Here is a 24067-nt window from a genome sequence, read left to right as displayed (position 1 = left end):
AATTTCGAAGTCTTCTTTAGGCAGTCATCGTTGTAAATCTCACTGGAACAGCACCAGACAAAAGTTCCAGTATCATCACCTTGTCAAGAATCTGCAATGGACCAAATTGATGAAGAATACTCATCAAGTCCATGCCTCAGAGACTGCAAGCTGTCATAAAAGCCAGAGGTGGTGCTACTAAATACTAGAGATGTGTTTTGATGGTTATTTCTTTGTTTGTTTCTCATGTTTCCATATTTTTTTCCTCAGAATGGAGTGATTCCATATATATTTCCCTCCACTTGCTCTATAAGATTAACATTTACTGACCACCACGATTTTTTAAATTAATTTGTTTTAGTGTTTCTGAATGCTAAAGAGTTGCACTTCGGAATAATACATTATTTTTTTCAAGCTTTTTATCGGAGTTTGTTCTACATGATAATATGTCTGAGTGAGTGCTCGTCCGAGACTGGTAATTCCATACTTTTTGCAAGGGGTTGTAATTATGATAGTCCAAACTGAGAGGCCTCATAGATAGCCGAAACAAAAGGCATGTAAGTTATTTACCTTGCTCTGCACAGAACCTCCTTTGGGAATGGTTAGGTAGTGTCACATTTCAATCTACATTGCACGACCCTGAAAAAATAACTGCAACACTAGCAGAATACATGGATTACAATCATATTCATAGAACTGAAAAGCTTATCGCCATAATTTAGCAAATATTTTGTGTCCCAATTATATTTAACGTGCTATGCCATCAGTGTGTGTGTGTGTTTTATTTATTTATTTATTTATTTTAATGGAACAATAAACATACATACAGACATAAATATAAACATATCAAACAACAGTAAGTCAGAAAAACCTGTTCACCTAAAAAAAATCTTTATCAACAATATTTCCTCTCACATAATAAGACACACAAAAATAAATTATACATTTAAAAAAATATACATATACCAAACAATTTCGCATAAGATTCTAGCACAGACTTGCATTTTGTATTCTGTATCATTTTAAGTGATGTGAAATACGATTCAATTTCAACCAAAAATAATTTAAAATTTGGATTTACGTTTTGAAATTTAGATTTATGAGTATATTTCCCCAATATTTAATATTGCGTATATATTTTTATCTTTGGATTCAAATACGGTAATAATTGTTTTTCCTTTCAATCCAACCTTTTGTCTAGTATGCAATAAAATAGTTTTGAAGGTTTTTCTTTTCTTTTTTTTTTTTCTTCCACCCTTTCTGAAGGATCAACATGCTGGCGTCATTAACTTCTGTTCCAAAACTCTCCAGCAGAGGAGAAAGTGATCGTTTCACTGGGCTTCTACTTTAGACCAATAGAATGACGCGTTCTTCACTTAAAGCCCGCCTTCCTCTCCCTCCGATTGGCCGGCGCCGCGTTCCATTATTCTTCATCCGCTTGTCCCCCTCCTCCATGGAACTAGGTAACTCCCGAGAGAAAGGGAAAAGCTTATTATTCCTTATCATTTGTCGTCGAGACTTGTAATCTACTTCAAGACGTTTTTATTTTCTTATAGTTTGAAGAAACTCCGTCGACGGAGGACGAGGGTTTACGAGGCTACAAGTACGAAGTCAGCACATAGCAGGTACGTGAAAGGGGCCGCAGGTGCGTTTACAGTCCTCAGTTTCGGTTGTCAACCTGTCAGCCTATTGCCTTTGTCGTGGAAAATATAACCCGCATGAAGTAAATATATCACTCGAAAATTGTTTTTCAAGCGATTTTTACTCTCAAAGTTTGTTTCGGGAGGTCGTTTCACGTTGTTTTCGAGTAAGCCTGATTTATATGACGACGGTTTTCTCTGAATGCAACACTTGTACATAGTTCCCACTCTTATTTTGATACACTGTAATATACTTTCTAAAACTCGAGGTTTACGATTAATTTATTGATGAACAATTTCAATAATATCCGATATTAATCAATAATCCTACTAGGATGAACATTGACTCATTTTTGTCCAAATCTTTTCAATAGATATGCTGTTATGAAAGTAATATGTTCCCATTAATTGCTAATAATGATTGGGAAAATAGTCATGCTGTACTTCAGTTTAGGGCTGCAGCTATCGATTATTATACTAGTCGATGAATTGATGAACTAGTTAGTTCGAATAATCGGATGAGGAACATGAAAAATTAAAATATCTGAGCTGAGCCTCAAACGGTATTTAAAAAAAAAAAGATCTATGTACAACAAAATAGAAATTGGCTAATTTACAAAACAAAAGTCCGCTAGCCTAAATGCTATAAAATGCTGACGTTTTTGTTTTTTTACAATGCTCTTAACAAATGGTTGAGACACATATTCCCACAAAAACAGCCAAATATACCTATAAATTAAATTACGAATGCATTAAAAAACATGAACTCAAACAAAAACTTAGCTTATGTTGGTCTTAACAGGGAGCAGTTGGATTCAGCCATGTGAAATAAGGCAGACCAGAGGGCAGTGTATCCACCCTAATCAATAAAACAATGCAAACACTTTCAAAATAAACCATGACAATGCCACTTTAATTAAACGAATACTCGAAGCAACAAAATTGAGTTCAAATCTTTTTTTCTCATCGAATACTCGAGTTAATCGATTAATCGTTGCAGCACTACTTCAGTTTCCCCTTTTTAATAACTATAACTAATTACCAATAAAGTATTTACAACTATTATCGATTTTCACCTTATAGAAAAGACATTGGCATTATTTCAGGTGAAAAATCTTGACTACTCCTTATACAAAACAAGTTTTTATGAAGCTTTTTCCTAAACCAGCATTAGCTAGCATCGACTTTCAGTAGAAATGAAACTGTTCGTTTTACTAATAATATGAATGCTAGGTCTGAAATGACGTCCCTTTTCTCAAAACTCCAAGGCTTTTAAAAAGTAGTCAGTATGGCCATGTTTGCAATACGGACTAAAACTTAAGGAAACTAAATTATCTAAATTCACAGCCTTGTTGTTGTGACAGTCAATGACAAGAAAAACTTTATACAGAGTTGTACTGACTTTGGCCACATAACATATTAGGTCAGGGACGGAAAGGACTCGCGCACTCTGTAAACAAAAACAGCGCAGCTCAGCTTCTGACTTGCAGACTAGGGCTGCAGCTATCGAATATTTTAGTAATTGAGAAATCGGCTGAAAATTCTATCGATTAATCGAGTAATCGGATATCATCATAAATCATATTTTTTTTTTAGGTAAAGAGCAATTATAAATTCACATGAGAAAACAAGACATTTCATCTAATTTTGAAACGTTTTCAGTCAATCAATGTCTTTATTTTTGATGTACATTGTTGAAAACAGCCAACAATTGCATCTCAGATGTACTCTCGGATCACAGAAGCACTGGCTCGCATTAGTCATTTCATATAGAATTTTTTTTAGGGAAGGGCAATTTTATTTTTGAAACTGATTTTTTCTTTGATTGAAAAGAGTTTTTTTGATTGAAGCAACTTTTTCTGGGATTGAATTAGGGCTGCAGCTATCGATTATTTTAGTAGTCGATTAATCGATGAACTAGTTAGTTCGAATAATCGAGTAATCGGATAAGGAACATGAAAAATTAAAATACCCGAGCTTAGCCTCAAACGTTATAAAAATAAAATAAAATAAGGATTTATGTACAACAAAAGAACAATTGGCTAATTTACACAGCAGCTTTACTTGGCATATTTCAATAATCGGAATTTGGATGTTTGTGAATCGTTCTCGAATCTTCCACGGCCGAATCGCGAATAATCTAAGAATCGGAAATTTTGCACACCTCTAATGGCATATATAATAATTACCTTGAATCCTTGAACAAATCACTCCCGAGACAATTTTTCCAGTTTGTATGCGGTACAGCTTTCGTACCTTTTCACCAGAAAACCGGCGTTAGATCGTTGCGTGCGTGTTTGTGAATAGCTTCTCTTGATGTGGGCGGCCCCCTACTTGAATGCGAGGCGCAGTGCATGACCGATCTGAGCCGTCAATATATTATGACGTCTATGTGAAAATCAACATCAAATGAGCTGAAATTCCCCAAAATTGAACTCATTGTTTGCCATTGACCTCCATAGACGTCCAATCCGTTTGAAGACGTCTACTAGTGATAAACTCACAGCAGAAGGCTGAAAATAGCTAGTTTTGCTGTTTATCAGTGTTTTTGTAGAATATCCTAGAATGATTTCCTGACAATTGTTGTATTGAGCAAATCGTATTGTCTTGTAAGGTACCCAGAGGTTAGTGTAGGTGTCATTTTTTTTCCCTTATAGGCACCTAATTGCACCCCTATTTCAAACAATACATAATACCTCTTGTTGTTAGCCAGCATTGTGCAGTAGTCCCTTAACTTCATCTTCTTGTTTCAAATGGTTCCGTGGGCCTGAATTATGCACTGGGGAGGCCTTTCAGCATAATGACGGTGGACTATGTTTTATTAAAGCTGCAACAAAAGGCACGTTGGGCCGTGAATGCCTCAGGAAAGCGGACACTAGTGTTTTGTCCCGGGACTGAAACGTAAGCGCTCATGCAGCGCATAGACAAGCACACTGAGCCTCAGTATTTGGTCCTCGCAGCAGGGCGCTCACGCCGTCCGTTGACCTGGTCCGACCTTGGCTCCGTACCATAGGGAACTCATACAGAGGCAGGTAGAAATTTGATAAGGCGTGCGTGGTTGTAGTCGCTGAATTAAATAAAAGTAGGGTTGCAGCTATCGATTATTTTGGTCGTCGATTAATGTATCAACTAGTTAGTTCGAATAATCGAGTAATTGATTAGGAACATTTCATGTGTTGAAGAATAAATTTTAGGAGGTGTAAAACAAAGGCTAGCTAAGTTTGCACTTTTAAAAGAGCATTCAATGCGAATACAAAATAAAAATTCCCGAGTGTTTCTTCAATCATTTAAAAATAGATTAAAATCATAGCCTCAAATAGCCTCAAACTGTATAAAAATAAATAAATAAACAGTGTTCGACAGAATAAACTAAACTACGGATGCATAAAAAACATATTAGCTCAAACAAAAACTTACCTTATATTGATCTTTACAGGGAGCAGCTGGATTCAGCCATATTCAATGAATTTGGTCATATAAAGTCTTATAGGTCATAAGAGAACAATTGGCTAACATGTATAGCAAAAGTCCGCTAGCTTAAATGTTATAAATTGATGTTGTTGTTTTTTTTTTGTTTTTTTTTTACAATGCTCTTAACAAATCGGTCGAACACATATTCCCACCCAAAAAACTTCTAAATATACTTATAAACTAAACTACCGATGCATAAAAAACCATATTAGCTCAAACAAAAACTTACCTCATATTGATCTTTACAGGGAGCAGCTGGATTCCGCCATGTTCAATGAATTAGGTCATATAAAGTCTTATCAGGCATAAGAGAACAATTGGCTAACATGCATAGCAAAAGTCCGCTAGCTTAAATGCTATAAATTGATCAAGTTTTTTTACAATGCTCTTAACAAATCTGTCGAACACATATTCCCACAAAAAAACGGCTCAATACCTATAAACTAAATTACGGACGCATAAAAAAACATACTTGCTCAAACAAAAACTTTAGCCATGTTAAGTGAGTAACCAACCATCATAATGCCACTGTAATTAAACATCTACTCGAAGCAGCAAAATTTGATTCAAAGCTTGTTTTCCGATTGAATTAATCGATTAATTGTTGCAGCACTAATGAGAAGTCTTCAGATTAGAACAAAGCCTTCTCAAAATGTGCAAAAATCTGTTTTAGATATCAAAACATAATGCAAAAGAAGTTTGGCGTCATCAAAACACACTAATTGCTTGAGTTGTGTCAACCCAAACAAACAAATAAAATGAAGAAAAATTATGAATCGCGCCAACTGCATTACTGTTTACTTCCGTGTATTCGCTGCTCTATTTGCTTGTACCTTTGCAGTATGACAGAGTTATCTAACCACCACACCTGAATGTTTATGATCGCCAATACAAGGTTGGCTAGCCTGCTAATTTCATACAGCCTGCTATGGGAGAATTTTATTCATGCTTAAAACACAACCATTATACATCATATTTTGTATGCTTTTGTTATGCTTGCATGAGAACGTTGTGGCATAGAGCGTCATTGTTAATCTGTTTGAGTGTGGCTTCTCATGGCCTTGACGATTGTAGACTGTATCACAATATGCCCAAATATGGACTGTTATGTTCGTATGTTTTTCAATATGCTCTGAATGAATACTAGGGAGGACTGTGGTTTCTTATAATCGTTCAAGCCGGGACCAGTGCTCAAGGTCTCAGCTCAAAGATGTTTTTGTATGGAAAAATACCCAGGTTTGTGAGATGATAAGTTTCGTTTCACGGTGGGCTTCGGCACCGCCCTTTCAACAGTATAAATGTCCAGCCTCTATTGTACTTCTTCGTACTTTCTGGATGATCACAGCTCCTGGCTGAGTCGCATCATTTTGTACCCGAGAGCTCTTGTTCATAAAGCTTTCGAAGCAAAGCAATCCATGGTTGGGGTCGTATTCATTTCTTTAATCGAGCTGTCGAGGTAACACTTGTCTTGGAGTTTAAATTTGAGCTTCCCTGACACCTGCTACTGCTCGTTACAAACCTATTGTAATGCCTACAAGTGATTAAGGTTAGACACAGTTGATGGTACATTTTCATACTTCATTGAACGAACTAAACACCAAATACAGTTGTGGTCAAAAGTTTACATACACTTGTGAAGAACATAATGTCATGGCTCTCTTAAGTTTCCAGTTATTTCTACAACTCTGATTTTTCTCCAATAGAGTGATTGGAACAGATACTTCTTTGTCACAAAAAACATTCATGAAGTTTGGTTCTTTTATGACTTTATTATGGGTTAACAGAAAAAGTGATCAAATCCGCTGGGTCAAAAATATACATACATGGATCTGAAAAAGCGAATCATTGACTTGAACAAGTCAGGAAAGTCACTTGGAGCCATTTCAAAGCAGCTGCACGTCCCAAGAGCAACAGTGCAAACAATTGTTTGCAAGTATAAAGTGCATGGCCATGTTTTGTCACTGCCACGATCAGGAAGAAAACGCAAGCTATCATCTGCTGCTGAGAGAAAATTGGTCAGGAGGGTGAAGATTCAACCAAGAATCACCAAAAAGCAGATCTGCCAAGAATTAGAAGCTGCTGGAACACAGGTGTCAGTGTCCACAGTCAAGCGTGTTTTGCATCTCCATGGACTGAGGGGCTGCCGTGCAAGAAGGAAGCCCTTGCTTCAAAAGCGGCACCTGAAGGCTCGACTGAAGTTTGCTGCTGATCACATGGACAAAGATAAGACCTTCTGGAGGAAAGTTCTGTGGTCAGACGAAACAAAAATCGAGCTTTTTGGCCACAATGCCCAGCAATATGTTTGGAGGAGAAAAGGTGAGGCCTTTAACCCCAAGTACACCATGCCTACCGTCAAGCACGGTGGTGGTAGTATTATGCTGTAGGGCTGTTTTGCTACCAATGGAACTGGTGCTTTACAGAGAGTAAATGGGATAAGGAAGAAGGAGGATTACCTTCAAATTCTTCAAGATAACCTAACGTCATCAGCCCAAAGATTGGGTCTTGGGCACAGTTGGGTGTTCCAACAGGACAATGACCCCAAACACACATCAAAAGTGGTAATGGAATGGCTAAATCAGGCTAGAATTAAGGTTTTCGAATGGCCTTCCCAAAGTCCTGACTTAAACCCCATTGAGAACTTGTGGACAATGCTGAAGAAACAAGTCCATGTCAGAAAGCCATCAAATTTAACTGAACTGCACCAATTCTGTCAAGAGGAGTGGTCAAAGATTCAACCAGAAGCTTGCCAGAAGCTTGTGGATGGCTACCAAAAGCGGCTAATTGAAGTGAAAATGGCCAAGGGACATGTTACCAAATATAAGCGCTGCTGTATGTATATTTTTGACCCAGCTGATTTGATCACTTTTTTCTGTTCACCCATAATAAAGTCATAAAAGAACCAAACTTCATGAATGTTTTTTGTGACAAAGAAGTATCTGTTCCAATCACTCTATCAGAGAAAAATCAGAGTTGTAGAAATAACTGGAAACTCAAGAGAGCCATGACTTTATGTTCTTCACAAGTGTATGTAAACTTTTGACCACAACTGTAAGATCATTTCTACACTACCCTTACACACTTGTCACTGATATTGCAGTTTAGAATGTGAGGTTTGTACCTCTGAGTGGATGGAAAAATCATACCTGTCACCCCACATGCATAATTGCATGGGTATTGGTGTGTGCGTGCTTTGTGTACTGTAAAATAGATGAAGAAAGGAAGCAGTGAACAAAACCTATGGCAACACAGGTAAAAGGGCGGGGACTATAGGACACAAAAGCAATCTGTCACACAGTAAATTTGCCTTGGGCGTTGACACTTGAATAGTGTCTGTTTTTCCACTTTTTGTCATCTTCAGACGCACAAAAAAGTTTCAATATTCACAAATTTAGGGCTGCAGCTATCGATTATTTTAGTAGTCGATTAATCAACAAACTAGTTAGTTCGAATAATCGAGTTATCTGATAAACATAAAAAAAATAAAAATACCTGAGCTGAGCCTCAAACGGTGTAAAAAAAGTAAGGGTCTATGTACAACTATAGAACAATTGGCTAACTTACATAGCAAAAGTCTGCGAGCTTAAATGCTATAAAATACTTTTTTTTTTTTTACAATGCTTTACAATTCCCTAAACAAATGGTTCAGACACATATTCCCACAAAAATAGCGGAAAAAATAACAAATGCATTAAAAAAAGCATTAGCTCAAACAAAAACCTAGCTTATGTTGGTTTTAACAGGGAGCAGCTGGATTTAGCCATGTAAAATGAGGCAGACTAGAGGGCAGTGTATCCAACCAAATCAGTAAAACTAAATGCAAACACTCTAAAAAACAAACCATTACAACGCCACTTTAAACGAATACTCGAAGCAGCAAAATTTAATCGAATCTTTTTTTCTAATCGAATACTCGAGTTGACCGATTAATTGTTGCAGCACTAAACAAATTATGCATAAGTAGTGCTGCAACGATTAATCGATTAAATCGAGTAATTCAATGAGAAAAAAGCTTCCAATTAAATTTTGTTGCTTCGAGGATTCGTTCTATTAGTGTCATTGTAATGGTTTGTTTTGAAAGTGTTTGCATTGAGTTTTAATGATTTGGGTGGATACACTGCCCTCTAGTGGCAACAGTGAATGACATAACTCATCGAACATGGCTGGATCCAGCTGCTCCCTGTTCAGACCAACATAATGGTTGTAAGTTTTTATTTGAGCTAATATGATTATTTATGAATTTTAACTTAGTTTCGAGGTATATTTAGCAGGGTTTTTTTTGTGGGAATATGTGTTTGAACGATTTGATAAGGGCATTGTGGATAAAAAAGAAAAAAAAAAGTTAGCATTTTATAGCATTTAAGCTAGCGGACTTTTGCCATGCTTTTGTGGTTTATTTTCCCCGATGCATTTTTTAATATACTCCAGTTTGCCTAGCACTGACTCAGGAGGGACACTTGACCTTAGCATGTGGCTAATGCTAACGTGAATGCTATGCTATGCTAACACTAGGAGTTACATTTAGTGCGTGATGATCACTCAGCACGTCTCGTTATTGTTCTCGAAAACAGGCACTCGTCTCTGATTTTTTAGTCTCCCCAAAAACATTTTTTAGCTCGTTAGCGCCTCGTCATTGGCATGAAAAAAGTGTTTGTTGAAATATTTCCGTTATCGTACGGAGCCCCTAAAGGGAAATTGACAGAAATAAAATAAATTTAAGCATTCTAGTGCACACCAGACACTATCTGGTCAACATTAGCATTATATCGCATTTAAGCTAGTGGACTTTTGCTATGCAAGTTAGCTAATTGTTGTAATTATTGGCATTATATAGCATTTAAGCGAGCAGACTTTTGCCATGCAAGTTATCCAATTGTTGCTTGCAGAATTTTGCTATGCAAGTTAGCTGATTGTTGTAATTATTAGCATTATATGGCAATTAAGCTAGCAGACTTTTGCCATGCAAGCTAGCCAATTGTTGTAAACATTAGCATTATATACCATTCAAGCTAGCAGACTTTTGCCATGCAAGTTAGCCAATTGTTGTAAACATTAGAATTATATAGCGTTTAAGTTAGCAGAATTTTGCTATGCAAGTTAGCCAATTGTTGTAAACATTAGCATTATATAGCATTTAAGCTAGCAGAATTTTGCTATGCAAGTTAGCCAATTGTTGTAAACATTAGCATTATATAGCATTTACGCTAGCAGAATTTTGCTATCCAAGTAAGCTAATTGCAACAATGGAACAATTGGCAAACTTGCATAGCCAAAGTCCGCTAGCGTAAATGCTATATAATGTTAATGTTAACCAGAATGTTACCAATGTTTCTGGTGTGCACTAGGAACAATCTGGTGCACACCAGATTGCTGAAATTTGTTTTATTTCTGTCGATGTCCCTTTAGGGGCTCAGTATTCTTGTCATCGTTGATGAAAAAAAACACTGACCCAAAGTTGTTTCTTTACCTATCAAAAAAAATGACACCCTGGGATAGGAAGGATGGTTTCATGGCTGGGGAGGTGAAAAATAGCTCCATTGTGACCGAAACATCACTTGGGTGAACTCTAGAGCTCGTAATTTGACCCGATGTAAGCTGCCAATTGCTTTCCACAGGCTCCATAGCCATTTTGTAATGTTCTAATCTAATCCTTACAAATGAATAATTAATTTTGCAACCTGCGAGGTCCGTTGTTTTCCAAGGTAAGCATTAAGATGTGCAAAAAAAAAGGCATGCATGTTAATTCAATTCAAGCACCCTTTGATACTGCTTGCGTTTGTTTTGACTCTTCATGTTTACATTCTTGGACCGACCTTTTAACATGCAGCTTCCCTACGCTGGGGAGGTGGAACTAACTGGTTTTGGCTCCGAGGGTTGCTTTTCAAGTTCAAGCCGGTTCTCCTTTAATTCTGCAGTCGTAATGATTTTTTTTTTTTTTTTTTTTTTTTAAATCTCAAAGTCCGATGACGAGTTGAAGGCCCGATGATTTTTGCACGTCGACTCAGCGCAATTAAATCATTATCAGTGAATAGTTGTCACATGAAAGTAAAAGTGCAATTTAAAGATAAAGCTGATGTAACCATTCTAAAAATGCAAACATTTTATAAGTTTAGGACTGCAACTAGCGATGAATCTATTGATGAGTTAGTTAATATAATACACTGCCTTCTAGTCTGCCTCATTTCACATGGCTGAATCCAGATGCTCCATGTTAAGACCAACATAAGTTTTTGTTTGAGCTGATGTTTTTTTTAATGCATTTCTAATTTATTTTATAGGTATATTTAGCCGCTTTTGTGGAAAGATGTGTTTGAACCATTTGTTAGGCGCATTAAAAAAAAAAAAAAAAGTTAGCATTTTGTAGCATTTAAGCAAGCGAACTTTTGCTATTAAGTTAGCAAATTGTTCTTTTGTTTTAATTGGATCCTCATTCATTTATTTTTCAAATTTATTTTATATTATATATTTATTAGGGCTAAAATTTTTAATCGAGTTAATCACAGCTTAAAAATTAATCGTAATTAATCGCAATTCAAACCATCTATAAAATATGCCATATTTTTCTGTAAATTATTGTTGGAATGGAAAGATAAGACACAAGACGGATATATAAATTCAACATACTGTACATAAGTACTGTATTTGTTTATTATAACAATAAATCAACAAGATGGCATTAACATTAACATTCTGTTAAAGCCAGACATGGATGAAAAAACTTGTAGTTCTTAAAAGATAATGTTAGTACAAGTTATAGAAATTTTATATTAAAACCCCGCTAAATGTTTTCATTTTGATAAAATTTGTAAAAAATTTCAATCAAAAAATAAACTAGTAGCTCGCCATTGTTGATGTCAATAATTACATTACATTATGGTGCTTAAACCCATAAATTCAGTCGCACCAAAGCGCCAGCAGAAGGAGACAAAAAACACGAGTAACAAGTGGACATGAAACTGTTCTGTCATTTTAATCTGTTTGAGCGGGGCATGTGCGTTAATTGCGTCAAATATTTTAACGTGATTAATTTAAAAAAATAATTACTGCCCGTTAACGCGATAATTTTGACAGCCCTAATATTTATTTATATTTATTCATACCGTTTTAGGCTAACCTCAGGTATTTTTTTTGTCTTAGCTAATGTTTTTTTCATGCATTTGTAATTTAGTTTATAGGTATCTTTAGCTGTTTTTTGTCGAAATATGTGTCCGAACCATTTGTTACAAGCATTATTAAAAAAAAAAAAAATGTTGGCGTTTTATAGTATTTAAGCTAACGAACTTTTGCTATGTAAGTTAGCCAATTGTTCTTTTATTGTACATAGATCCTCATTTAATTAATTTTTTTATACCATTTTAGGCTCAACTCAGGTATTTTAATTTTTCATGTTCCTTTTCCGATGAGTCGATTATTCGAACAATTAGTTAATCGATTAATCGACTACTAAAATAATCGATAGCTGCAGCCCTAATCGGATGACAAACATTCAACGCGTTGTAGAATAACTTTTAGGAGATGTAAAACAAAGAAACATGTGTTTATTCTTGCAATAACATTTAGTTTGACTTGCCAAGATTGTACTTTTAAAAGAGAATTAAATGCGAATACAAAATAAAATACCCGAGTGTTTGTTCAAACTATGCAGAATTGCACTTTCATTTCATAAGAGTGCAATGCATTCATAACTAAATTTGAATAATAAATCTAAAATGTTAAAAATACTGTGGCAAAACAATACTTGCGTTTTTTTTCTTTTCCAACTAAGTACTTGAAAGAGTAGATGATTCATTGGCCTGTTAATATTCACCTTACCGCTTGTAAAATGCTAAGTAGTATTGGAAGTTAATGTGCTTTTCTTATCGGGCTTGACGAGACGTCATTTCTGCCAACGTCGAAGTTTTAATAGCTTTTTTTTTTTTGTGTGTGGCAAACTTTGGTCGAAAGAACTAGGAATGAGAAGCCAGCACTTCCGTGAAAAGTCGGAGGGGAAAAACAGGCCTTTTTTAAAAACACTTTCAAAATCATTAAAATGTTATGAATTCCAATTCAACCAACCGTTAATGTATTTCAAAACAACCACAATGCGATTAAGCCATTATAGTAAAAGTCGAGCAAAGTCTAAGAAACACGGCAAGTCCAAATATTTCAATCTCAAACCTCATCTTGACATCACTCTTTTGGAAAAAGGCTATAAACCTGTCCAAGTGCATGACATCATTTTCGATAGTTTCCATAACGAGACGAAGGTGTGTAAGCCTGATTGACTAACAGGAAGTGTGAGCCACTTCCAAACACATCAAGTAGGTAAATATTTTTCTTCAGGGATTAATAAATGATCGGAGCAAGCTAAAAAATGACTTACTATGTTCTCATGACCTTCATGAAGCTATGCTTAAACAACCTCCCTCCCTATTATTTCACGTTCTATTCTTATGATTCCTGTTTTTCAGTAATTCCTGTTGATTATGTCTTGTAAAATCCTCATTAATTCTCATGAGAAAAGGCTCCCTGATTATGTCCAATAGGCTTTTAAGTGCTGCGTCAGTATGCTTTTCATATTAAGAGGCACATAAATCTCTTCTATTTTAATTAATCCAAACTCACACTATCGACAACCAGTTGGAAAATTCTAGATTCAGACAGCACTTAGTATTACAACAGTGTTTTTCAACCATTTCTGAGTCACGGCACGTTTTCACATTGGAAAAAAATGTCACACCACAATTCAAAAATGTCCAAAATTACTTTCTGTACAGGATATTTAATTATAAAATAATTTCTCAATATTTATAGTTACTCAGGGCGAAACTTGAGCCTGTTGAGATGAACACAAAGCTAATATCCTGGCAGGAATCTTCTTCAACAGCTCTCAGTCTCTCAGTTTTTATTTTTTTATTGCAGTTATGTTTGAAAAGCTCAGAAATATCAGACAGGGGGACTTTAGCAATGTCTTTAACCGCATTAGGGCTGAGCATCGTGCAGTGTGGGGCTTTTTCGAATCAGAAACAAGATACAGTGGTATGAAAAAGTATCTGAACCTTTTGGAATTTCTCACATTTCTGCATAAAATCACCATCAAATGTGATCTGATCTTCGATCAAAATCACACAGATGAAAAAACAGTGTTTGCTTTAACTAAAACCACCCAAACATTTATAGGTTTTCATATTTTAATGAGGATAGTATGCAAACAATGACAGAAGGGGGGAAAGAAGTAAGTGAACCGTCACATTTAATATTTTGTGGCACCCCTTTTGGCAGCAATAACTTCAACCAGACGCTTCCTGTAGCTGCAGATCAGTCTGGCACATCGATCAGGACTAATCTTGGCCCATTCTTCTCTACAAAACTGCTGCAGTTCAGTCAGATTCCTAGGATGTCTGGCATGATTTGGTCTTTAGGTCATGCCACAGCATCTCAATGGGGTTCAAGTCTGGAATTTGACTTTGCCACTCCAGAACGTGTATTTTGTTCTTCTGAAACCATTCTGAAGTTGATTTACTTCTGTGTTTTCGATCATTGTCTTGTTCCAGCATCCATCCTCTTTTTAGCTTCCACTGTAGACGGCCTCAGGTTTTCCTGCAAAACTTCCTGATATGAACTCTTGAATTCATTCTTCCATTAATAATTACAAGTTGTCCAGGCCCTGAGGCAGTAAACATCCCCAAATCACGATGCTCTCTCCACCATGCTTCACGGTGGTGATGAGGTGTTGATGTTGGTGAGCTTTTCCATTTTTCCTCCACACATGACGTTGTTTGTTACTCCCAAAAAATTCAACTTTGGTTTCATCAGTCCTCAAAATATTTTGCCAAAACTTCTGTGGCGTGTACAAGTGCCTTTTTGCGAACATTAAACGAGCAACATTGTTTTTTTTTAGACGGCAGTGGCTTCCTCAGTGGAGTCATTCCATGAACACCATTCTTGGCTGTGCCAGTGATTTCTGTACGTTTTTAGTAGACACTCTAGGGTTCTTTTTTTTTACCTCTCTGAGTAACCTGCGCTGAACAATTGGTGCCATCTTTGGTGGACGGCCACTCCTTGGGAGAGAAGCAACAGTGCCAATCTCTCGATTGATGAACATCCAGACTTTTAGAGATGGTTGTCTATCCTTTCCCAGCTTTATAAAAATTAACAATCCTTGATCGCAGGTCTTCAGACAGCTCTTGCCCGAGCCATGATGCACATCAAATAATGCTTGTCATCAAGACAATTCTTACCAAGTGTGTGTTTCATAGTGGGCAGGGCAGCTTTAAACCACTCATCAGTGATTGGGCACGCACCTGACTTAAATTTATTTCAATTGCTATTTAAGTCTCCTTGTTTCACTTACTTATTTTTCCCCCTTTTGTCATTGTTTGCATCATATCCTCTTTAAAATATGAAAACCTATAAAAGTTTGGGTGGTTTTAGTTAAAGCAGACACTGTTTTTACATCTGTGTGATTGTGACAAAGATCAGATCACATTTCATGGTGGTTGTATGCAGAAATGGGAGAAATTCCAAAAGGTTCAGACACTTTTTCATACCACTGTATAACAGACCTACAGACAACGTGAACTACGTAGGTAATTTATATTTGCTTCATTTTACTCCATGAAAATAGTATGTGATGTAGAGCTGAAACGAATACTCGAGCAACTCGAGTTTAAAAACTGATCTGAGTAAATGTATTCACCTCGAGGAATTGTTTAATTTTGCTAGCTCTAAGCATCACGTTTTGCCCGGACTACTTTTAATGCGGGACAACGCGCTGACGTCACGTGCGTAAAGGAAGACTCAATAAAACAAAAAAAAATTAAAAACTACGCCCGCATGATGCTAGTAGCAGGTAGTGTCTGATGCGTCTCATAGATATCGCATGCATTTAAGACTAGATGCAAAATGACAGACTCGGCCGCTTCTGGGCAGCGCTAGTAAACAGCCGCCATCTTTAAGCAGTAGACTTCTTATCGCTAATAAATATAACATTACTGTCATTCGCTCACGAAACGTTAGCCCTTCGGAGGGCTAGGTTTCTATTGATTATGACCACTGTCGATGCGTGGCTAACGTGTCTTACATACAGGCTTTATTTAATCTGTAAAAACACAGCGCTGTAGAGTGATGAGGGTGTAAAATTAAAACATAATAAAGCTAACTGTCAGTTTTAGCTCAGTAGTTATTGCTGAATAAAACACCAAGTAGCAGTGGTCCCTAATGAGCTCCAATACAGTGGGTATCATACATTTATTTTGAACACTGCAAAAACTCAAAATCCTATCAGTACTTACAGTTTAGACTAACTTATAACTTAAGTAGAATTTAAAAATAGCTTGACACAAATGGAAATTAAATTGAAACACGTGGGAAAAACACGTAGCTTTTAAGTGATGTGTGTTATCAAGCGTAATTACATTTTTGGGTTAGAAATGTTTTTTTTTCATAAGATCTAGAAGTTTTTTGAGTGAAAGCAGTGAATGTTTTTTTTCTAGTCACATCTTAGATGCAATTGTTGGCTGTTTTCAACAATGTACATCGAAAATAAAGACATTGATTGACTGAAAATGGTTAAATATTGGATTAAATGTCTTTTTTTCCTCATGTATATTTATAATTGCTCTTTACCTAAAAAAAAAAAATGTTTTATCCGATTACTCGATTAATCGGTAGAATTTTCAGTCGATTACTCGATTACTAAAATATTCTATAGCTGCAGCCCTAATGTGATGCAAGAATGCGACAATAAAATTAGAATGTCGACATGAAAAAAAAAAAAAAAAGGAACAGTGTAAAATGAAATGTGGTTCGTTTCATTTTCGAACGTGAAAATCAACAGCAAAAAGCAAAATTATTTGGAGTAAATTTGAAACCTGGAAGAAATTTGAACAGGAATTCACTTAGACGTTAGCTTGCTAGGTTTTGAGTTTGTTTAAAAATGGCTTTATTATGAAATTCCGAAGGGTTCAGTGAATGCACTTGTGAAACTCGTGGGGTTCAGTACCTTTAGCAAGGTCTAGATGATTCCTCCTCTCCATACCCGCAAACCCTCAGATGTGTCTATCATCCTGTTGTGGTTGTCTAACAGAAACCACACCTATACTTTTGTTCAGCGCTTTAGAACTGTCATTGCGATACATCGGTGTCATATGTCGGGCAGTAAGTTTGTGTATGTTTTGAACTTTACTATTTTTCCATTCCTTGGTTTGGTTCACGTTTTCTTATAGGAAATAAGATATAAACTGGTATTACCAGTTTAAAGGTGTATTTATCGCTAGCCAAGCATCTTTATTTTACTGCACAGATCATGTTTTAACCAAGTCATTGTTATTCTCATTCATTTGAACTGGAAGAGTTGACAGTCAATCATCATCTTTCAGTGCCGTTGTCTGCTGGTTGACTAAAAATCACCCAAAATATCCCGAATCCTGTCCAGTGATTGATGTTTCCGGGTCTTTTAATGTCGTAACTTCATTTGAGATGAAAGGACAGAGCAGCCCTTCCATCTTTTGTGCACTCGTGAAAGAGATGATGAGAGAAAGGCAATTGTGTGTCGGTCCATGCGGCATGTGCGTCTCGGGAGCCTCTCAGGTTGCGTGGAGCTTATGAAAAGGTGTTTTTGTATGATGGATGTGTCGCGTTATATAATATGAGTAATAAAACAGCCTGGTAAATGTCACACTCGTGTACAACCACATTGTGCATGTGATGGACTGGCAAATTATGAAGCAAATGTCTTCCCGTCACTGTTTTCCACCACTGTCACAGGTGCTAAAGTTCACAGTGCGTTGCTTATTTTCCTTGCTAAAGTTAATCTACGTCATTTGTTGGCGCATAAACTCAGTGTTGTTCATAACTGCGTTAGAATATAACGGCGTTACTAACGTTACAACTAATTAATTACTTGTCTCATCTTGGCAACGCCGTTAACGTTACTGAGGCGGGAAAGGCGTGCGTTACTAAGCTTTACTATGTTGGTTGACTAAGTATATTTATTAGGGCTGTCAAACGATTAAAATTTTTAATCGAGTTAATTACATCTTAAAAATTAATTAATCGTAATTAATCGCAATTCAAACCATCTATAAAATATGCCATATTTTTCTGTAAATTATATATATATTCGGTAAAATAAATTGTTGGAATGGAAAGATAAGACACAAGATGGATATATACATTCAACATACGGTACATAAGGACTGTAGTGGGCATTTCACTCTACTGTCATTTAAATCTGTCTATGCTGTCCTCACTCCGAAGCGTCTACTTTTTCCAAAGCTAGACAGCTAGTGAACGACGCCTTAATAATCAGACTTCTTCCTTTTTCATCTGATTTATTAGTAAAATAGCCTCAAACCATTGTCCTCTTTAGACCGTCGTAACACTACAAAAAAAAGTACACAAGCATTGCATTAGCAACAACGTTAGCTTAGCACGCTATACAGGTTCACTAAACATAAACAAAAAGCGTCTCATACAAAAAATATAACATTTCTCTTACTAACATAATATGTACATTCTTTACAACAACCATACTTACGGACAAATCTTGTCCAAGGATCATATAAGCACAACATTACAACGTAGGCGTCAGCCCGAGACGTCGTGCAGCCATATTGAAGTGGCAAGAAAAAAATAAACCATGTCGCAAAGCGACCACAAGAGTTCGCTGTTAAACTGTAAAACTTACCAAAAGGCAGAATACTGTCTGAGCGGGACATGTGCGTTAATTGCGTCAAATATTTTAACGTGATTAATTTAAAAAATTAATTACCGCGCGTTAACGCGATAATTTTGACAGCCCTAATATATATATATATATATATATATATATATATATATGTATATATCAGAGAAAAAAAATTTTTTTAATGATTTTTTTCTTTGATTGAAAATATTTTTTTTCTGATTGAAGCAACTTTTTTGGGGATTGAATGATTTAGAAACAAATGTTCTAATCATAAATTGGCCCAATTTCAATGAAAAATTAAGTGCTCAAATGCAAATTTTTCAATTGCAAATATTTTTTCGCATTCAAAAACTTTTTTCTACAATTGAATTTTTTCTTTTTTAGATTGAAGTGATTGTTCTTTTTGAAAATCTATATAATTTTTGAAGCAACTTATTTTTTGATTGAATAATAGAGAAAAATGTCCTCGCCAAAATGTGGCCCAAACACAAATCAACATTACTTCAATCAAAAAGTTGCTTCAATAAAAAAAAAAAAAAAAAACTTGACTTCAATCAAAAAAAAATATTTTTTTTTTCAAATTTTTTTCAAATTTATTTTTGCATTCAAACACCTTTTTTTTTTTTTTTTTAATTGAAGCGACTTTTTTTGGGGTTGGAAAATACATATTTTGATTGAAGCAACTTTTTTTTTTTTTTTTTTTTTTTGGATTGAATAATAAAGACACAAATCTACCTCCGTATGGCTCCGCCCAGGGGATACAATTTTTGACTGGGGTAACTACATTGGCACGACACCGGCTGGTGTACCAAATTCAATGGATGACGATCTTGGTGAAAAGTATTGCCTAAGCAGCCTGATTTAGAATTCCCCTCAAGAATGATGGGAAACAAAAAAAACGCTCATTGTCAACTTATTATTATAAATATTCTTGTAAGTTAATTTTATTGCTGACACTGCAAAAGTCAAACTCCGCCTATGCCCGTCCTCTTGCATTTTTATCAATAAGATGGCATGATCTTGACTTCACATTGTCCAACTTGAAAATTAGTTAAAAGTGTGTTAGTAACGCCAATCTGTTTAAGATGAATATGCAATGCTCTTTTTTTAACATCACTGTTTAAAATGTTGGCGAGCTCATGCACGTGTCACGCACCTGAATTTTTATTATTATTTTTTTGAACAGTCAAATTCACTCAAATTCAGTGATTCAATATCCAAATCGCTTCGTCATCTTCGCCGACTACGGCGGAACTTTGAGCATCACGTGCTGCCGAAATTCATCAATTTAAATCTTAGTTTGTAGAAGATCGCTGTTAAAAATCAGGTCAGATCCAGCATCCTATGTGGATGCCAAAGCACACAAAACCTTGACCTGCAATAACTCTCAGCCCACATCTGTTGACTTGAACACTGGCCACGTTGGGAGAAAGTCACGCTCTCTTCGTTTGCAATTCAAATACGTGTAACACGAAACTGACGGTTAACCCTCTTCTCATCGTACTCCCCGGGGCAGTGCCGTCCTTGAAATCTTTGAAATATTAGGTTACTCAAAAATCCAAAGGAAAGGATCAAAAGCCAGTCTGTTTTCACGTGATTCAAGATTGGAAGAGCGTAGGGCTGCATAATTTGGGGGAAAAAATGACATTGCGACTTTTTGCGGGTTAGCAATATACTGTATACCCTAATTTTCGCACTATAAGACGCACCTGACTATAAGCCGCCGCCCACCAAATTTGGCACGAAAACAGAATTTGTTCATAGATAGGCCGCACTGGACTATAAGCCACAGCGGTTTTCACTGTATTATGGGATATTTACACCAAAAGATATGAACCGGTAACACTTTATTTGACAGCGGCATCATACGAATTGTCATAAGACCAAATGAACCACCATGAAACTTTGAACCAATTGGCTGCAAAGCTTCAACGCTTCAAGAAACTTTATTTGGCCATCACTGCTGGGTTACATCCAGTATGGGGTGTGCGAGGGATCTGCAGGGTGGAAGGCAACATAAATAGTCTGAAATATCAACAAATCTTAGCTGCCTCTTACATTTCTAACCATAAAAAGGGACAAATTCTGCAGCAGGATGGTGCTCCATTGCATACTTCAATCTCTACCACAAAGTTCCTCAAGGCAAAGAAGATCAAGATCCTCCAGGACTGGCCAGCCCAGTCACGAGACATGGGTAGGATGAAAGAGGAAGCATGGAAGACGAAACCCAAGAATGTTGATGAACTCTAGGAGGCATGCAAGACTGCTTTCTTTGATGTCCCTGATGACTTCATCGATAAATTGTATGAATCCTTGCCGAACCGCTTGGATGCAGCCCTTCAAGCCCATGGAAGTCATACAAAATATTAAATTTGGATCTCACAGCACCACTACTTAATTCGCTGATGTTATGTAACACATTTTTGTATTTGAAGTACATTTTTTGTTCAATTTTCACACTACTTTCTGTAGGCGACAAAACTTCTGTCTTGCCAAAATTGGACCTTTATGTCTTCATTAATTGATAAATCTTTTTTCAGTGAAACAAATATATTTTTGGACATTTAACACCATTTGGGAGGGTCTTAGCTTTCATATGAGCCATTTCTGAAACCAATTGAATCATTAAAAGTCAGGTTATTAGCAATTGTTTCTACAAAATGGATAAGCGACAAGACTTATTTCAGGGACTATATATTAGATATTGTCATCTTGCAAGGGAGGCTAGCTAAACCGTCGCTTAGGGCGCCAAGTTACCCAGAGCTGGCCCTGATCCACACGTTGTCGATCAGGTGTCATAAAAAGACTGTTGGCAACTGATTATCTTGTCTGGGTACACAGAATTATAAACCAAACAGTACTTAAGTTATGTAAGAAACACCTAAGCTAACCATTTTTTTTTTTTTTGGATTGGTGGAAACTGCCACAAGCATGACATCTTTATTTGCTGTTCAGGTCAATTGTAAGTAACATTCCTAACCGCCAAATAATGCAAAGTGTCTCACCATCTTCTTATCAGCTGCACCGACCGGCTGTTTGCACAGGGAAATCGATTCTTCTTTTTATTGACTGTGTTACAGTATCCTTCCAGTAATAAAGATGCCTCTGTACAATTACCAGGTTACATAAGGAAGCGCTTCTTAACACGTGTCATTCCTCACCTGTGGTAGATGTGATGCTGCGTTCCAGTAGTGTTGTAATTATGGTAAATACAGTCAGAAGTTTTTTTTAAAATAAAATTTATCATCAACTTGCATGTTTTTTTTTAACACCAGCATAATAATGGAGTGTACACATTTATAAAAAAATCTTATTTTTTTAACCAAGTTTTGGTAAAAATGTTCAGTTACAAGTAAAGATGTCCCGATCGATCGGGTCCGATCACGTCATTTTCAAAGTATCGGAATCGGCAAAAAAAATATCGGACGTGCCTTTTTTTAATATATATATATTTTTTTTTTAAAATTAAATCGTTTTCTAATAGTTGTATTTAACGTTACAGACAAAATGTCTTACATTCATCCAGAGTCTTTAGTTTTGGTTTAATTGTTAAAATATTTAACGCAATTAACGCATGCGCTGCACGACCCACTCACGCATTGTCGCGTTCAATCTATAATGGCGCCGTTTTAGAATAGAATAGAATAGAATAGAATGCCTTTATTGTCATTACACAAAGTGTTATGAAATTCAAAGCTGCCCTATAGAGTGCACACATATTACCTATATATATAGAGCTAACAGGCAGCGTTTAATGAGTAGAGAGAATTTTGGCAGTCTTTGGTGCCTGTTTTTAATTGGCTAAAGCCTTAAAATCCCTGTCTCAACAAGTAGAAATATCGTGGGAAGCAATGTGGGAAAGAAAGGTGGTAGTTGATCTTTTTCTTAACACCAAATGTTATTTCCCCACGCAGAGAAGATATATCAATTGGTGCCACTACGCATGGTCATGGTTGCACTTCCCATCATGCATTTGGGCAAAACAGTTAAATGGCTACAGTATCATTTACTGAAAGCTCAACAAATACACTAGATGGCAATATTTAGTCACAATATACAAAGTCACATTTATCCTTTAAGAATTACAAGTCTTTCCATCCGTGGATCCCTCTCACAGAAAGAATCTTAATAATGTAAATGCCATCTTGAGGATTTATTGTCATAATAAACAAATACAGTACTTATGTACTGTATGTTGAATGTATATATTCGTCCGAGTTGTATTCATTTTTTTCTTAATGCATTGCCAAAATGTATATGATCAGGGAAAATTATCGGGAATGATAGGAATTGAATCGGGAGCAAAAAAAAAAAAAAGCAATCGGATCGGGAAATATCGGGATCGGCAGATACTCAAACTAAAACTATCGGATCGTGAGCAAAAAAACATGATCGGAACAACCCTAGTTAGAATAAAGCATTTTTATTCCAACCAGGCTTTTAATTCAAATAAATGTATCCATGTAAACGTACTACTCATTGTATACTTGCATAGACTGCAGTAGAATCATGGACAAAAATGTCATTGTTCTTTTCGCCCTATTAGAAATTGCTTGATGTTTTTGTTATTTTTTTCAATTAGCTGGCATGTTCCAACTATTGTACTCATGTCATCCTTCATGGTGTCACTGGGACATCACACTGGCGACTCGATTGGAATAAACCATGCACTGTTAGCCACGTCTCTGTGGTGAAGTCATCGACTGTGACTACTATCATAGCAGTAACACGCGGTGGGCTATCTACTGCATGACAGTGCCTGATGTCAGCTGCTTGCGACATAGTTCATTATATAACAGGACAGGGATGGTTTGTACAGCCTAGTGCAAGTTTGTTAGTGAGGGGTTTGTTACATGGTGTCGTGTTGCTGGAGAATCATTAGAATAGGCTTTAAACTTAAGTGGATCCTGAATACAGGGCATTATTATTATTATGTTTTTTTTTTTTTAAACGGCATGATGGGATTGTGTGTGACTTCTGCGGGGTTGCAGCTATCGATTATTCAAGTCATCAAAAAATGTATCAATTAGTCCAGCCATCCATTTTCTCCCGCTTATCAGAGGTCGGGTCGCGGGGACAGCAGCTTCAGCTGGGACTTCCCTCTCCCTAGCCACTTCATCCAGCTTTTCTTGGGGGATCCCAAGGCGTTCCCAGGTCAGCCGGGAGATATAGTCTCCCCAGTGTGTACTGGGTCGGCCCCGCAGCCTCCTCCCAGTGGGACGTGCCCGGAACACCTCATCAGATGCATGAGCCACCTCATCTGGCTCCTCTCGATGTGTGGGAGCAGTGGCTCTACTCCGAGCCCCTCCCG

General features: G+C 36.5%; 1 protein-coding gene across 3 annotated transcripts in view; it reads left to right on the top strand.

The window, feature by feature from the left end:
• Window positions 1-1349: 1349 nt before the first annotated feature.
• Window positions 1350-24067, top strand: part of shroom1 (shroom family member 1) — a 70616-nt gene continuing 47898 nt past the window's right edge. For 2 of the 3 annotated variants that reach the window (XM_057820530.1, XM_057820527.1), the window contains exon 1: window positions 1453-1604. The gene's annotated coding sequence lies outside the window, so the exon portion shown is untranslated. The other variant, XM_057820528.1, reaches the window with a different exon arrangement.

The sequence above is a fragment of the Corythoichthys intestinalis genome, chromosome 18 (assembly GCF_030265065.1).
Source record: "Corythoichthys intestinalis isolate RoL2023-P3 chromosome 18, ASM3026506v1, whole genome shotgun sequence".
Taxonomy (NCBI): Eukaryota; Metazoa; Chordata; class Actinopteri; order Syngnathiformes; family Syngnathidae; genus Corythoichthys; species Corythoichthys intestinalis.
The sequence above is the reverse complement of the archived record's forward strand: the minus strand, read 5'-3'. Positions and strand labels throughout refer to the sequence as shown.